This window comes from Dermacentor variabilis, chromosome 10 (assembly GCF_050947875.1).
Source record: "Dermacentor variabilis isolate Ectoservices chromosome 10, ASM5094787v1, whole genome shotgun sequence".
NCBI classification, from domain to species: Eukaryota; Metazoa; Arthropoda; class Arachnida; order Ixodida; family Ixodidae; genus Dermacentor; species Dermacentor variabilis.
Window position 1 is genome coordinate 75,334,652 of NC_134577.1, and position 16,712 is coordinate 75,351,363.

A 16,712-nucleotide genomic window follows, 5' to 3' on the forward strand; every position below is an offset into this window, starting at 1 on the left:
GCTGCGTATACTTCACTGCCCCCCCCCCCCCCCCTTTGCACAGTGTGTGTAGAGCGGCCGACGCAAGAACCTCTACGTTAAGCTCCAAGAACAAGATAAATTATTACTCTCTCTCCCTTCGGTCAAACCACGTCATGCTGGAAGATGGCATTCCGTTCGTCGGTATAAAGATTCATGTATAGCAACCATTATTGTAACAACCATTATAAGAAACATTTAAGGTAAAGTTTGGCACTTATTGCTGACGCTTCTGTAAAACAAGCATTGACTTGTGCTGCACGTCACCCGAATGCTACACGTGGAAGAGCAAACGGACTTTAACTTTCTTTCAAGTGCTCAGCAATAATTTTAACTACAGATGCCCTTACAGCATCGTGCTGTTAATAGCACACCGTAGAAATAAATACATCTCTGGCATTCATTTCTCGACTGAGGGTACGTGATCCTCACTCGTTGAAATCTCGCTTGGGTGAGAAAAAAAAAAGTGCTTCCTATCTTGCCTCAGGACATCAATAAAAGTTCATTGTCTGTCTGTCTGTCTTCCTGCCTTGTTGCCATTTTTAAGGAACGAACACAACGCTTTAAACAAGTCACATTAGGAGACAATCTTGTTTATTTTCTAAACAGACAATGCAGCGAAAGCCGCATCATTTGTCACGGTGTGTCATCAAACGAAGAAGTGTCATGGGCATACTAAACTAAGGAAATAAGAAAGCTAAGAGTGCGGTGATGCGCCTATGACGTCACAGAGAAAGGGAGGCCATCACCAGCCGCAGTGATCTCAGTGCCCCCTCTTCAATGGTCGACCATCGAAAAACGGTAAGAATATACGCTCTGCGACACTGACAACAAATAAACCGACGAAAACTTCAGGTATGGATAGATAGATAGATAGAGAGAGAGAGAGGGAGGGGCTCATTGGCCGCCTGGCAAGACGAGCGTCCATTACTGCACGAAGCAGTCGTCAATGGGAAACCGATCCCGGAAGCAGGAAGCGGCACTCACAAAGACAAAAAAAAAGGTGAAGGGGAGACGCGCGTTCGTTCGCGGTGAGAAACAAAGAAAAGAAAGAAATGACTGTCGGACGTTCCAAGCGTTCAGATTGCTTGGCTGCTCTCTTAGCTCCCTCCCGCCCCCGTGTTTATTGCACTGACGCCACCAGTCTTCCGGCAGCCGCCGACATGGACCGTCGAGGCTAAGTGATGGAGAGACGTCCTCGGTGAACGCATTTGGGGGCTCCCCTCCCTATACTGCCGCGGTCATCAAGGGTGCTGCTGAGCGGCTAACTGATGCGCCAGTGTGGGATCATCCGCGCCACTCCCACGGTAACTGCGTACAGTCCGGAATAAATTTGCCCAGTTTCCTAATGCCTCGAAGGACTTTTTCACCACCGACGTTTGTTAAATTATTTACACATGCGGCCGCTGTGGTACACCTCTAGTTGATAAAGCCTGGTCGCAGTTAAACGCGCATGCTGTAGCGCCTTATTCCCAAATATTATTCTGAACCTTACTTGCTGACAGTGACTCGTCATTTATAAAAGAATCATCTTCCACGCGAGATGGCGTAGATCAGTCTCTGGCGACTTGCCAAAAGAACTATCAATATCATTCGCTGTAGAGAATTACGTGGCTATTTGAAGCCAAGTACGTGCGGACGTTAAAATCATAGTACCTGACCTTCAAGTATCATGAGCAGCACGTATCATGAGCATATTGCTTGACGATGCTTACTCCCGTCATTCTAAAAAAAATCATCAGTATTATCACGTGCATGCATCAAGGGGATTAAAGCTCTTCGCATTATTCCGTTGATGAAATCAAGTCCCCTGAGTATGGGTTGTTCTCGTTTCTTTATTGCCCAAGCGCGAGCAAGGCTTGACAAGAGAAAACTCCGCGATTTTCTTCCGCAGGTATTTGCACACACATCCCGACTGATGACAAATACATTTAATTTTGCGGCATAGCAGCAAGTGTTTCGTGTATTCCCAATATTTTTCTTTTATTCCGGATATAATATCGCAGCACTAGCGAGGCTACCCAGGCTCGCCTATACTTCTGCTTCTACGCTTATACGATGTGCCCCACGCAAGTTGTGCCAAAATTTAAAAATATAATCAAGTGTCACGTAGCCAGAATGAACCGCGGTAATGTTATTTGCGATGGCTTAGAGAAAATCATTAAGAGGGAGCTTTAGCTCGGGTGCTGCTATCTAAATACATGTAAAAGGAGAATTCGTTTTTATTGGCAGCGACTGCACCATATTTGGCGAGGTTTGTTGTATTTAAGAGAAAAACTCAAAATCTAGCGACTGCCGGGTTCGAATATCTGATTTAGGCCGTCAATTGTTTTATTAACAATTGGCAAAAATCAAAAGTTATCAGTAAACGAAACTATCAAGTTTACAACTCTGCAACTGAGCAATGAAAAAAGATATCACAATTAGGTGAATTGCATCTAATAACACATCGAAAGCGGACAAAATTGAGATGTTAAATATTAATCTCAAAAAACTTAGTAATATGGAAATACAGATTTTGGAGAACCCTTGCACAAAAGAATAAGAGATTCTCTTAAGATATAAAATTACATATCAAATTTGTCCTCTTTCAGTGATACAGTGAATGTCGTTTACAGAACCGCGATATCTGTTCTTGATGCAGAGCTATCTTTAAATTTCCTGCTTCTATTTTTTTTCATACACATGAATTTTTGAGAACTCTTTAACAAAATTCCAGTCCTAAATAGAAATTTCCCTTCCATCAGTCATGAACTTAACTTTCGCTCTCAAATGCAACAAATTTTATTAAAATTGATCCAGGGGTTATCTCAGAAAAACTTTTTTGCGTTTTACATGTATTTGAATATGCCGCGTCGGAGTTGGGCCCGAGCTAAAGCTTCCTCTTAAGCACTTGACCTAACAAGTTATATTAGGCTCATGACAAAGTCACGAGTACATTACTTGGGTTCTTTGTGGGTAACTTCTGCTTTGGGGATTAACAGATTTATCAACCTATGGTTCCCGGCGAATGCCGTCGACTGTATCTTAAAGTTCTTCAATGCTGCCACGGGTAAATCTATGGGAAAAGTCTTGTCTAATCCCATTATACATTATGTGATGTAAGCTAGCGCGAGTGATTATTTTGTAACGTACAAACGACATTACATGTGTCATTAATGGGCGGACTGGACCCGGTTTCTCTCATTTTGACTGCCGGCGACAGAGCTCGCCGCTGTTGTTGCGTTGTGAGTATTTCCTTTTTTTTCTGGGCATAAGCTAGTCCAAAAATGTTTTAATTCTTAACTCTTGCCTCTGGCAGTGTTCGGTTCTTTTACTTCATGGTCAGGTTTAATGGTCACGTCACGCTTTAATAGTCTGGAACTACATTCGATTAAACAAGCTTTCTCAAAACCTGAGCACAAACGATGAGTGAGCACGAATATTCTTTTTTCTGGGCGCGCTAGCTCGACATGGCTACAGCTGCATTATGCATGATGACCTGGCCGTGTCCTTCTTGGTCCGCTTGAGGGAAACTGTGCCGTTTTGCTTTCCGGGTATTATAGTGCACTTATATTAGCGCAAATAAAGGCAATGCGTGTTACCATTATTTCTTGCAATTAATAAAACATCAACGAAATGTGTTTACTTTTCGCTTACAACGCTTTAGCTATTAGACGTTCTCTAAATATCTGCAAAATCTTCCTGCGATCATTAAGGACAGTGAGGTATCTCTTATTGCGACTTGCGAGCAGCGCATAGATTATTCTACGCCACTGGAAAACGATAAACATGCAATGTTCCGCACACGGTGACTTCGAGCTTCCTCCAGAGCAGACACAACATCCCCCCGGCCATAGCGGAGCTGCTCTATGCAAGCCATCTTGAGATATTCTCCAAGTCGGCTGCAGCCATTGGCGTGAATCGTGGAAGCAGGAAAGCATATGTTTGCATAAAATAAGTGACGAATTTACAACAACGCATAATTTCTCGCTTACAGCCCACTGACACCGAAACAATGTCGAATATATGTACGTCCATGCATAGCATTGATTCTCAAGTAGGCTCCTCGAGAAAAGGAAAACTCGACCCCGGTGCTGTACTAACACGTAGAAGCCATTTTGTTCACCCTAATAATTCTGTGCAGCACTCTGAATAGTGATCTCTGAAAGAGATGTACACGAACGGTCTTCACGGTTTGGCTTTTACTCACAATGTTAGTTTCTTATGTGTCCAAGTGGCAAAAAAATTAAATTGAATGGTCCCTTGAGAACCTTCGTGCTAAAACCATTCAGGGGTACAAGAGGCGAAGTCCACTGTCGCGTTTAACTATATATTCAAGAGCAAAATGTGTTTCCCAGTGAGGCCGCAGACATTTATGTAAGCAGTAGCAACGGAAGTACGACCATTGAGAGAAGAAAAACACGATAAGGGCGTTGCGAAATCATTTGCTGTCGAACGTTTCAAACGCGCACGAAGTCGCTGACATTGTGAACTCATTGATAACACCTGGCGATTAGAGAATATGGAGACATAGGACGGTGCATTTTGGTTTTCCGTATCCAACGAAACAAACCTTATCTAAAGGAAACGTGATCTTAGAGCTAGACGCCAGCGAATAAGAGAAAATACGTTTGCAAACTGCATAGAACATTTTCGTTTTACACAAGCTAAACATTCTGCCGATGTCTTGCGCATGCAAAACTTTCACCTTGCCTCGCTGAAGTTTCTTTATAAATATGCTTGTGTGTAAAGGTGCAGGAAAAATGCGTGCGCCCGTTTGTGTATATGATACAGCTGATATTGAAAACTTCCACTTTGCCTCGCTGAAGTTCTTTCCGTACTTATGTGGCCAGGTGCAGGAAACAACTGCGTGTGCACACTTTTGTGTGTGTGCGTTTGTGTAGAAACGCCACTGACATCCTTGCAATTTATTTGTATGTCGTTGGTTACACTAAATGTCAGTGGCATCGCATCGGTGACTGTAGGTGTTCCTCGTGCAAGCATGGCGAAGCGAATGCAAACAAAGCACACTCAGAACAAATTGTTACATCCCTGGTCTATACTAAATTTTTGGCACATATAAACTCGTCCGTTACGTGCATTATGTTCTTACAGGAAGAGCTCGGCGCAGTAGCTATAGCACGAATGAGAAACTTAAAGAACATTGGAAGCTGAAGACAATTGAGAGAGAGGGAGGAACAACGTATTTAAATACGTTAAATACGTTAAATACGTTAAAGAAAAGATGGCACGTGAGTATTCGCCTGTATTTGAAGACTACCAGTGTGTTCATAAGGAAACAAAGTAAGCAATGAAAATTCCGATAGAGCCCATCGCATCATTAATGTCAACGGTAATGGGATTAGCATTCACGCAATGTAGCGTAACGCAGCGTTGTTGCGCGCACCTTTATTTACAATTTTTAGTGGTCATTCTAAGATTCACATTGCTGTAGCTGTTTGCGACCCTGTCTCCCGGATCGGCCTGTTTGCTATGACACTCGCTCGCCAAGGCAAACAGCGAAAACGCGGGAGATGGAAACTTAAGACGTAGAGCAAAATGAGAAAAAAATGTAAGTGGAGGCGAACGTTTCGACAAGCGGACTTGTTTTTTTTCAATCGGGAGCTGACGGTTCCACAAGTGGACTTATCTTTTGCAAGACCATGAAAAAGACACTTGTTTAAACGTCAGCTCCCGCTTTCACCTTCTCGTTCTGCTCATCGCTCGCCAAAGTCACTCATGATTGTGACGCCATGACAACGAAATTTTGGCGACGCGGGGCGATGGAAGGTCGAAAGCGGTATGACGGAGACAGCGTGGTGACAAAGCGACGATGATTCTGAGATAATGAAGGTGATAGAACGAGAACAGCATGACAATGACGGGCAATAGGACAATAGGAGGACGAGGGGCGTGCGACGACGGTGGCGGGAAGATGAATGTGTGACTACAATGGCGTGTCGACTGCGGTACGACGAGAATCAGATGACTGCGCTGAAAGTGATGATAAATGATGACCGAGCGATCACGAAGGTGCCATAATGACAGTATGACAGCGATTGCATGACGAATACTGTATGACGATGTCGCAATGACGAGGATGGCATGACAGCAGTCGCGTCATCGCGTTTGGATAAGGACAGAATGATTGCAATATAACGACGAATAAGGAATGAGTCAATGGAACGACGACAACATAAGGACAATGGTATAATGATTTTGAAATGGTGACGATATAGTATGATGAAGTCATTATAACGTCGTTGACATAACTACAATTTCATGATAACGACTGTAAGACGAGGATAGCTCGACGGCGACTATATATCGGCGACATCTCGACAACGGTATCGCAACTAAGGCAGGTCGATGACTGGGTGGCGACGCTTACCTGGAAGTTGCGACATGTCCATGATGACATATATATTGCGACTAACGTGCCTTTGGGGGAGACATTTGAGGAACCTGAATATTTGTTTGCTATGATGAAGCGGCCATGCAGAACAGTCCTCATCTTCTCCCAGTACCCTCTGCCAATGTGTTTGATGCAGGAGAGGAGGGTGGCTATCGCGTTTTACGCAGACGCTCGCGCTGCTAGAGACAGCACACACATAAAACAAATAGGCTTTATAGGAAAGCCAGTCATACCTGCCAAATCTCGCAAATTATATCATAACATTTATGAATTTATTTTCGTTTCACCGTATTGTGAAGGTTACCTTAAGTTTTACGTGAAGTAGGTTAAGCTCGCAAAAAAGAGTGGAAGGTGGCGGAGCATCGGGTGGAGCAAAATCCCCAAAAGACCACACGTGATAAAGAAATTGCGATATCACCTGTGTCGACACTTTGCTGCAGCACTAGTCTTATACTAGAAGTTAACTTGCTTCAAGCAAGTTTATTTAGAGAACTTCATAAAGCACGGGAAGCTTACAGCAGAAAAGTCGCTGAGAAGGTCACTATGATCCCAAATTTATATGTTGCGTTTCGCCCTAAAGGTACATCATGGTTAGTAAAATGCTCCATGTATCGCTTAAAAGGCGTGTGCTCATGACAAACTTTTAAGCGATCGACTACAGCCAAGAAAGTGTCTTAAAATTTTGGTAGCAATCACAAGACCATGACTTAATGCTTCAAAACCGAACATGCTTTTTTAGTCATAATATTAATTTTAAATTTTCTTGCGCAGGAAGTAACGAAATACGGTACGTCGCGACGCTTTGCGGTGGAACTGTAGTGTCTTGGTCTGGGTTGTCAACTTGGGACGGCATATTACTTTACTTGAGACGGCTGCTAATAAGTTCAACATACAGATTTTTATGAAATCGCATTACAATTTAAGGACAGTTCACGCTTTCCAGCGGAGCTACTTACGCGACAACGAGTAGGAAAACAGAGCCATGGCGTATCTTGTTTCATGCTGGCGCACGTACATTACGCTGTTCCCCGCGCTGCTTCGTATGGATAGACACACACATGCGCCCCCCAAACACGCACACACACACACACACACACACACACACACACACACACACACACACACACACATATATATATATATATATATATATATATATATATATATATATATATATATATATATATATATATATATATATATATATATATATCGAGACAGAGAGTGAGAGAAATGAGATGCAAAAGGCAGGGAGCTGCAGCGGACGATAGATATCCAGTTTTCCACCCTGTACTGGGCCAGGGGTAAGGGGTTACAGAAAGATAAGGCAAACAAAGTCGCAGAGGGCCATTCTATCATCCCCGAATGACGTGACCGCTTCAGATACTGCATAGCTGCTACGAAAAAAGTTCACTGACCATTATGATAGTCCCTAATGTGAAATTTGACCGAAGCTCTGCACGTTTTTTTTTTCCTTTCGCGATGTAACGTTGGCGCAGACAATGCGTCTCGTGCGGCACATTGCAAACGGAGGGCAGCGTTGCAAAACAAATAACACTCGAGCAAAACGATAGGGGCCAGTAGAGTCGGCGATCGGGTCGAAAATGTGATTTGCGGGTCAAGCGCGACGGCATTTATAGATGACTCGTTAAAGGTTCCAGTGTAATCGCTGATGCCCGGGTGGCTTTGAGAAAGTACTGCACATTTCGCGTCGCTCATATAGCCAGAGTGTATATACTGTGGCGCGATCTCGTAGTCTCGTGTCGCATTCTGCTTTTATACTCACCGTTTAGCCATACTCTCCTTCGCCGCTTTCCTTCTCGCGCTCTCTTTTTTCGTCTTCTGCTGCGCTACGCTCTCAGATTTTAGAGACGACATAATTACGAATGGCAACACGCTGAGCTGCGCATCATGTGTAAAGTCATAGTTCGCACTAATCAAAGTGTTTAGTGCTCGTAAGCCTGGCTAGGCTAAAAAGAAAGCCTGGCTTGACTGATCCATTACCAGTGCAGTGGGGCAGAAAGCGCGTAGGGGCTATTGCAGAAATACTTCGACAGTTCAGGAAGTATGAAGCGTTCGAACAACCACCTTAATAAACAAACAATTTGTTATGGCTAGGGTCGCACGCGTCATCAGGTTCCGACCAAAGCGAGCGTAGAATTGCTATTGTGTTCACCTTTGTTTGTGTAGAGCGCGTACATAAATAACACGATTGCGACATCACATAACATAAAAATCTTATGAAAAAGGCCCCATGACGTTTTCCGCGTTACAGTTGTGGTATTACGCACGCTCTGTGGTAAGCTTTCTATTTCAATAAAAGAAGTTGGTTGCCATATAAATTGATTTTTAGTCCTTTTGACGAAATGCTTGTTTTACTTTTATTTCAAAGAATATATACTTTCACTTATTTGCACGTTTTACTCCAAAGCGACCCAGGAATTTATCAAACATAGCTTAGCGTAGCTCTAATTCCAGTCCATTGCGAAGCTTGAAGCTTTCCACAAATAATACAGTAATCAAGATACACTGACGTATGGTGAAAGCATTTCTATCATCTCCAGACAATAACGGGCATCGAAGGCGTATCAAAAGGGAAAGCCTCTACACTGGCTACCTATCGCGGGGAAATAAACACTCTCTGTGTAGACTTTCCTATAAACATTCAGATATATATTTGGAAAAAAGTTAACACTTAAGTTCTAGTATTGCAGGACACTCACTAGCGCTTTTCCTCTCTGCCTTTCTTAAGCGACTTCTCCTGAGCGCCCAGTTCTGATACGTCTCCCTTGGGAGGCGATAAGAACCATGAAGTCTTGTTGTGTCAACATGTGTGGGTTTTTTTTTCAGCACATGTCTACGTACTCCACTGACCTTCCACTCAAAAGGGAGGTCATTTGGATTCGGCACATTCTTCAATCCTACACAATGCATCCCGTTTTGTGCAAGGGCTGATCATATGATATCAAAGCGAGTCGCAATCCACTCTGAGAAGAAGAGAAATCCAACGGAAGCTGCGCGATGGTAGCGGTTTGTTGCACTTTTTACAAAGCTTTCTGGCTCAACATCCAGCACCAATCACTCCGTTCCCTCATCCCTTGGATAACGAGAAACCAATGTCCGTGCGCCTGAGACACGCGAGACACGTTGTCAATCTTTACGCAAGTGCGTCGGACAAGCACGCTTAAAAGGCAATAGCGTTCTCAAGAGATGTTCGCTATAAAAATCGTAATGCTTTAGACGGTGCATTGATCCAGTATTGTTAGATATTCAAAACCGTTTTTGTGAGTACATCACTTCGAGTCAACGCAATAGCCAGTGTGTAGAGAGTATGAGTACGGTGAAACCATATGCCTTGGTACGTGCAGAATCTTCCCGTTCCGTCCTACTGGACGCGTTCATGGAGTGTCAAGTTGGCATACGTCATAGGAGCTTTCGAGAAGACATGAGCTGAGAGCGAAGCCTCGCCTAAGCGTCACCTTGTCATTCGGACCCCGTGTTGTCTGTCCCTTTAATGTACTTTAAGCTTTTGTTACGAGTTTGCGCTGTTTGCCCTCTTATGACTCACGATATCGATTGCTTTCACTCGCTAAATCGGAACCCAAAGTTCGCACATTCGTTCATGTAGAAGCGTTTTCGAGGGAACTTGCTTTGGCCTGGCCTGGACAGGCAATTTTTTTTTCACTGCATGTGATTCATGTGAATCGAGAGCCACTCTGGAGCATATATTATGGGAATGACGAGGGATAAATAACAATAAAGAAAACCCGGCCTCTAGCAGCAGCCTTCGCGCGCACTGGGAAGCCGCGCTGCTCAGCCCCGCCTTCAAGGATCAACTATGGGCCGTCCAGCGGGGCGAGGATGCCGCCAGGACCCCCAAATTCCTGGCCGTCACCTAGGCGGGGCCTTCGGCCCTCTCCACCAACTCGCAGGCCACACAATAAAGTTCTTTCCTCCTCCTGCGTGTTATTCTACAACGAAATGTGTTGTGATTTAAGTTTCGGTTTTGCTTTTCTTTCTGTCCCACGAGGAGGCGTTTTTTCAGCTGTAGATATACAAGGGCGAATCAGAAAATGTTTCCCTATCTTTTATTAGCTAAAAATGAGGGACGTGCAGATAATTACAAAATTCGTACTATTTCACGTAGCTTACACTATTTTTCCACATAGTCTCCACACCGGTTGAAACATTTGTCCCATTCCAGCACTAAATATGCTATGCCTCCGTGGTAGAATTCGTCCGGCTGACTGTGGTGCCACCATCAGTCTGCTGTCTTGATTTCGTATAAGGAGACATTGTGCTAGCCCATTAAAAAAGGAAATGAACAGGAACATGAAAAGGACACGCCGAACGCGGTATGTTTTTAATGTTCCTGTCCGTGTCCTTTTTTTTAAGCGCTAGTGCAATGTCGCCTGATACGAATAACCACCAACTAGCCCAGCTTTCTGCCTTAAGTCTTGGATTCACCGGCGCACACAAATCTCTGTCCTGCAAGGAACTCCAGAGGAACCAAAACATGGAAATACTTAGGGCCGAGGTCCGGACTGTATGGTGGGTGGTCCAGACTATCCCAGTGAAATAACCGGAGCTTGTCGGCGGTCCTGTTTGCAACATATGGCCTCGCATTGTCGTGAAGCACAACCGCGTTGTTCGCGTTTTGCGAATTCACATCACCACCTCGCATTTCTCAAAGCGAGACTGCTTTCCCCATACGTGGACTGCGTTAGCCTGTAGATTTCGATGGGCGTTCCTCTCTTGCTCCATAGAAAACGAATAACACTTCTGTGCTCGTACGCCGTGGACGTGTGAAGCACAGCCGTCATCTTCAACAACTGACAGTTGCATCGTACCGCGGAGCGACACGATGCAACAAGAAGAAATCGTCTCGCTTGTTGAGCTCGCTTGTGTGACAGAAGAAAAATTCAAGCAAGCTGTCTGCGGCGACGCCCACCTGCCACAGGTGAAGTCCTTCATAACGACTTTTTGGCCTCCACACAAGTTAATTCCCGATGAGATCCAGCCCTTTTCCAACATTTGCGAATAACTTTCCGTGGTGTTTGATTTATAGCTGCATGCTGAGCGACTCGTCGTACATTCATCCCTTTCGACTCAAATCATAGCCATCGCGCACGAGAGATGCATGAGGGCGTCACTCGAACGAAAGAAAAAGTTCGCGAAGAATTCTGGTGGCCTCGGATGGACAAAGAAGTCGAAACGGTGGTAAAGAACTGTAATGTGTGCCTGGAGGCAGGTAAGTCCGCTAGAACCACACTAACGCCCTCACAGCCGGTAGAATGGCCCCAGGGACCATAGCAAGAACTCTGCATAGGCAATGTCGGCCCCTTGGAGCATGAAACTGACATCAGTTTCATCATCACTCTCGTGGATTACCACTCCAAACGGCCAGAGGTTAATTTCTGCAGCAACGTATCCATAAGCACAGTCAAGAAGTTCCTAACAAGCGTTTCTTCTTTCGCAAGAGCCTGAGGAGGTAGTCTCAGACAACAGGCTGGAATTCATTTCGCGTAAGTTTACTGAATTCCTTCAGGAGCGGGCCGTCCGCTTGTCTCACTCCACAATGAGAAACGTTGGAGCCCGTTTAGCCCACTTCCTAGGTTATATTTGTTGTGCGCAGTTAAAACAACAACAAAACTCTGTTATACTGCAAAATCTCAGTCCAATTTTTTGTGCAGCTGCTAATGGGACCAGGGATTACTTACGAGCTGAACTACACAGGAGAAGACTTTTTTTACACGCCGCAATAAGCACGTCTTTACTTTGCAGACCTGCAGCTACACGTGACAAATTGCCACAAAGAAAACAAGTCTACATCGCGATCGTGTAAGCACACACAACAAAACGCGCCACGCAAGGACGCACGCACGCACACGTACGCACGAACAGCTACTCAAAGAAGAAGAAGAAGTTCGGCCGTAATAGGTTGTGCAATAGGAACGGATCTCCGAAAGTTTCGCAATGGTACCCCGTGAAAACTGCCGTAAAAGGAGCTCGTTCAGGTGGCAACAAGCAGCAGCATACAGCGCACAAAGAAATGCACTTTTGGGCCGTCTCGTCCCAAAATGCAATCTTTTCGAAAGTGCGCGCGCATTCGAGCTCGTGTACGAGAAGTTACTCGTTTCCAGATATATACGCAGGAAGTTCGCGCGGCGCAGCGATCACGCGTGGTCGCTTTCGAAAACTTTCTCGACAATGCAATCCGCGCGTGGCAACGCAAGCGTCGAATTGCTTTGCCGAAGCAACTCCATCGGCGGCATCAGCGGAGTATCCTGTACGCTCGGATCCCCGCGAAGCCATTCTTTTTTTTTTCTTCTTTCTTTTCCGACGGCGCGCATCCAGAGCTCTAGGAACTTGATACTTCTGCTGCGAGCCCCGGAGACGGCAGTCAAGCGTACGTCGATAGTTTTGCCTCATTTCTCGCTCTAAAGCACCCCATCGTAACGCACTCTGCCCGCATCAGTTCGAAGGATGTGCTTTCATAGGTACCATGGCGGCCTCAGACTGTTTCACGCCTATTTGGCTTTATACTGTCTTAGGCTGCAACAAATTGCACAACGTTCTATGGATCTTTCTCTACTCGCACTGGTTCATTTGCTTGCAGCTCGCACTTGCAGGTAAGCTTGGGATTCTCGCTATGAGCGCCAGCGCCGTAGTTTTCGGTACTTGACTGCTGCTACAGGCCTACCGTTCACAAGCGCACGTTGTATGTATGCCCCGCTTCAACAGATGAACTTAGCACATTTCGCAATAACTGCTTCGCAAGAATAGCATTCCAGAAGAATACATGCAATGGGATTCGGCGCGACCAACTTCTGCTTCCCGCTATAGCTTTCTATTCTGCATTTAAGGCAGAGATTCGCGTTAGCCAAAGTTTAAACAAAACAGAAGAAAACAAGTTACAGCGCCCAACTAAAATGAAATGAGGCGCAGAGATAAAAGCACGACACCGTACGTTTGTCTCGTCCATCTTCAACGGCGTCGTGTACGGTCGTGTTCTTAAATTAAATTCAGGGGTTTTAAATCCCAAAACAACTGTATGGTATGAGGCATGCCGTAATGGGAGAGGGCCGCTTAATTTTCGCCACCTAGAGTTCTTTAATGTGCACCCAATGCACGGTACGCGGGCCTATTTCGCATTTCGCCCCATTGAAATGTGACCACCGCGGTACAGGTGCAGTGCCCTCGGGCATAGCAGAGCAATGACGTAGCGTTTACGTCACCAAGGCGGGTCATCTTGTTTTGCTTGTTTCAGTGCTTGTAGTGGTGCAATAACATTTCGACAAACGTATTGGCCGTCGAGAAATATTATCTTAAGTTACAAATGAATTGCGCGTCCGGACGAATTGCAGTTCTGATCGCACAGTGATCATGCAGCTAGCTCTACGTAAAAAATTTCACGTAAGGGAACTATGCAGTTAATGTATGCACCATACAAAACTCCAATGTTCGCCATCAGAATGTATTTAAAGCGATGATGAAGGAAACGCGTCGTGATGCCAAGGGCAGCAGAAGCCCCAGCTCATACTGCTGTGAGATTAGGCAGGCTAAAACCCCGATGAAAGGTTGACGCTTGGTAAGCTTTATGTGAAAAGTAATCTGATGCTGCAATGCCCTGATAGAACACTTCTTAAGTTTCTAGTGCAATATACTTTACCACAAAACCTCTGCAGAGTCAAAAGAAGCCATGGCGCGTACACTTACGCAAAGCGATAGTGGTCAAGAGTTCTTACTTTTAGGGCTCAACATAATATGCTTCTTATACACTACATTTACGAGAACATAATCCTGCCTGACTTAAGCATTGAAAATGAACTCAGGCATGATCACCTAAGGGCACAGGAGGCAATTTAGGTGACGTTATACGCCTTGTGAAACGGTGTAAACAGACAGTCACTTCATCGATTGCGATCTCTTTTGAGCAATACCAGAGTGCTTACTGAATGGCACAATGAAACCGCAATCGGGAATGTTGCTAGATGACTGAGTTGGTTCGACAATTCTATGTTCATGTTACCATCAAAAGATAAAACGACATAGGAAGGCGGTGCTGTTCCATCGGCCCAGCGGAAGTTGTCTCGCACGATCTGTAGCGCCGACATGTATGAAACCTGTCTGGTTAGAACTTCATCTCAAGAGGCCAGGTGCAAAGCCATACCTTGCTATCAGCGTTACTGGGTGGACTATCGTGTGAACCAGCCACATTTTTATTTGGAATCGTACAGTGTGCAAGACAGATTCGAGAAAGGCACTCTGTAATAAAATGCAACATCCATTACGCTAAAAGATGAAAACAAGCTTCGGATAAGGGAGGAGCACATAGTCATTCACTACCACTACGAGTGCTTGCAATATTTTCATATAACCTAGGTATAGTCCATCGCGACTCAGAACAGTATCGCCGCATGATAGTAGAGTTACTAAAGGACAAGGTGTTGGCATAGTTTGTGTTAGTGCACTATCGATTTCGCTTGCATTTCAATTAAAGATTGCATTTATTGTTCCGTTTTGAGTTCTATTTCATAGTCTTTCCTACTGCTTAGCGCAGGTGCTTGGGGGCAAAACGGGCCGAAGTCGATACACACACACACCTAAGCGCAATAGAAGATACGTCGTACCAAAATTGCCGAAACTCGCCGAATGCAAAGGTTAGTTGTCCGTTTCTCTGTAGAGTTATAGTTACGCAAGGGCTCCCTACTTAATAAAAGTTGTACATTTTTATTCAGCTGTTAACCATAACAGACGACGTGTCCAAAATTGGAACAAAAAAGAAATCCCTAGTCGAATTTTTATCAATTTATGTCCAGCCTTCGAAAGACTGAGAGATTGGTGGTGCGTTAGTAATTCTACTCAGGCACGATGAGGACACGAAGATACGCAATGACTGACGAGAGCTCGTTCGCGTGCGAGCTGTTCAAGGCACGGCGTAGCATTTCGGAAGCTCGTTAGGCGACCGCAGACACTCGCGGGTTGAATGCGGAGAACTGGAGGTTGTATAGGAAGGAAAAGGGGAACAGCGGGGACCATCGGTTTCAGATCGGCCCTCACCCAATTGGCGCTCCGGGCTCGTTAGCGAGCGCGCCTTTGTGGTCAGAGAAGCTCGGGAAGGACCGTTCGTCGTTTTCGGCGGTCGCTTAATTAGGGAGCGCCTGCGGACTCTACTGGGGGAAACCGTTGGTGCTCTAGCAAACCACTGGAAGCGAGGACGGCGGTGTGCCGGCTGACATGCCGACGCGAAAGAGTCAGGTTTAGAACGGTAACTCTTGTCGTGACCACTTGAAGGCACATGCCCGGGGCCCTGATATAATGAATAAAATTACAGCGCGACTTAAGCCGGTGCACTTCAAGTATTGTACTAGTGCACGAATCGCTTTTCGTGCCAGCGACGGGTGTGGCCAAGGTCCGAGTATCGTTGACTCCGTGAACAGTCTTGAGCGTATAGTGTATAGTATAGTGTATAGTATAGCGTATAGTATAGTGTATAGTGCAGTGTATAGTGTCCCTCCCACGCACACTCAGTGATTACTCTCCCCCTTTTTATTCTTTACATTCCCCTTTCCCCCACCCCCAGCGTAGGGTAGCAAACAGGGTGCTCGCCTGCTTGACCTCCCTGCCTTTCCTGTCCTTACACACACACACACACACACACACACACACACACTCTCTCTCTTACAGCACTCCGACAATTAGATTTTTTTAGGCTAGACAAGCAAGGCATATTTTAGAGTACTGCAGATGTCGAAAGTTGTGTGAAATAAAAAGCTGCGCAGACGAAAAATGACAGGTTGAAAAACCTTGGTTTCGGTCAGTGCTTGATCCCTTTATGGTGATTGTTTAGCTTATAATGAAGCCGTCTTGACTGTCCTTCTACTACGTGCTAACCTCGACAGGTGTGAAAGAAAACTTCGCCGTGCACGTGTCAAGCCTCAAGAAGAAGTTTCGGTGGTTAAATAGATGTGTCGATTTTAAGCGGAAGGGACGATTTCTTTCGAAGTCCACAGTGCGGCGGGGTGTTAATGCAAAATGTCAGATGCGCACTGGAAGGAAGAGAAAGAGGAAGGGGGAATAAAACAGAAGAGAAGGAAGTCACTGGGATCGACGGGCATAGGTCTGGTCCTTATATATATATGAGCAGGAAGCCTGTAGGCACTCGTAAATGTTAGGCTTTTAGATAAATGCTTAGAATACATTTGTAAAGTGTGCATTTTGGCCAGAAGGGTCTTGTAGAGATAGTAAAGCTGCAGTAATTGATTTGGTCTTCTGGAAACTTGCAGTAGAAAAG